The sequence below is a fragment of the Epinephelus moara genome, chromosome 23, assembly GCF_006386435.1.
Source record: "Epinephelus moara isolate mb chromosome 23, YSFRI_EMoa_1.0, whole genome shotgun sequence".
Taxonomy (NCBI): Eukaryota; Metazoa; Chordata; class Actinopteri; order Perciformes; family Serranidae; genus Epinephelus; species Epinephelus moara.
In genome coordinates, this window is record NC_065528.1 from 118466 (window position 1) to 120501 (window position 2036).

Genomic DNA, 2036 nt, shown 5'->3' on the forward strand with positions numbered 1-2036 from the left:
TATTAATAATGGAGCGCCTACTGAGCGCAGCTTTTTATTGATCATTTGAACGTCGCGTGGTGGTCATTTTCGATTAAAGGCCGACGTCTCAGCGACGTCTTGGCAATGAGCAAACACTCTCCCTGCTACGTCTTAACGATCTAAACTTGATACATCGGGCCGATGTCGGCCAGCTGTATGTGTGCTATCTGGGATTTGATCTGTGCAAACTGATATGCTGTCGCGCGGTATCTGTCAGAAATAGACCCGGCGCGTAACCTATTTTAAGCGAAGCGGAGCGCCGAGCTACTTCTAGGCCGTGGCTGGTGGAGCGCTAGGGCCACACTGCCAACGAAGTGCTACGAGGTGCTGCGAAGCGCAGTGCACCGAAATTCTCACGCGAGCCGGAGCATTTCCGTTCACATCAGACGCGCATTTCTCCACGCTGGTTGACAAAGCGCTTCTAGTCCCAGCTGTTGTCTCCGTCACATTTTGGGCTGTTTTTCCATCATGGGTAAGTAAATAACCCCATAAAATTATACGCCATGTTTTCCTAACAACTGTACATGTATGTCCACTTCTTAGTAATGAGTATATATATATATATATATATATATATAAACACACACACATCGCATTTGTCAAACGGGGTGTTTTATTTTGAAATTTGTTTTATTCTGAAAATTGACCAGATGCTGTTATTGTTCCTTTGTCTGACTTTCTGCCTGGCTTGACACATTCGCTCGTGGCTCGCGCAGAAAATAGACCAGACACCGAAACGATTGCTGCAGGGCTGGCCATGGAGCTGCAGGCAGTGTGGCCCTGGCGTCACTGTCTCACAGTTGTACTAATTTTATGCAGGGCTTATTTCTGTCATATACTTAACTATGCACGTATGCATAGTTAAGTATATGACAGAGTCCATAGTCTGTCACGTTTTGCTTTATGCATGTTTCTCTAGCTGCGCATCTACCCGTAATTTTCTCTTTATTTATTTATTAGAAGCCTGTTGCCTGCTGGTAAAGTAAAGATCACCTCATGTCAAATGGTCTGTTGTCCCTCTCCCTTCTTACTCTTCTTTTGGGGGGTTCCCTATTCGACTATGGATTCCTCATCCTCCTTAAATCACACCATCTCTATGGGGTCTAATCGCCAAAGACTTTTCATCAGAGGGGGCTTTGAACAGGAAAGCTCTTTTGCCAGTTGTTTTCTTTGCATAAGGAACTGAAAAATAGAGTTGAGTAGAGTGTCTAACGTGGTGATGTGAAGTAAAGGGTACAAGATATTGTTGTAAATAAGGAGGATAATTAAAAAAAATAAAAAATACATTTGAAGATAAGTTTAAGCCAGTGACTATGTCTCCTTACATTTAGAGATGACCATTTCAGTGATTCGTACATTGTGCAGTGATGAGTAAGGAAAGGACATCAGAGGACAAATCTGCAATTCTAGTCTATTAAAAACTGTTAATTGGAACAAGATCTGATTTTGATGCATTTTGATAAACAACATCACAATAGTCCAGTATTGGAAGAATTAGTTAAGCGGCAAGTTTTTTTATGAACATTATATGTAAAGCAGTTACATGATTGATATAAACTATTAATTCCAAAATTGACTAAAAAACATAAAACATAATCAATATATGCTTTAAATGAGAGTTCAGGGTCAAGATATTTAATTTTGTCAACTTTATGCAGGTGAGTGCCATTTTTACATGTTATTATACAGGAGCCTGTTTTTGATTTAAGCTTTTGTCTGGTACCAAAGATCATAACATAGGATTTTGTTTTATTGAGTAATAATTTATTAAGTGAAAGCCAATCTTGTAGGATATAGACATCAGATTGAAGAGAAGTTCTAAATTGTAGTAAATCCGGTTTAGATGTGTATATAACAGTGTCATCGGCATAAAGCTGAACATTACAGTTATTGAATATAGTTGGTAAATCATTAACATAGATAGAGAAAAGAAGTGGTCCCAGTTTTGAACCTTGGGGCACACCTCTTTGCTGAATCATCAGATCTGATTTATTACCATGTAATACGACACATTG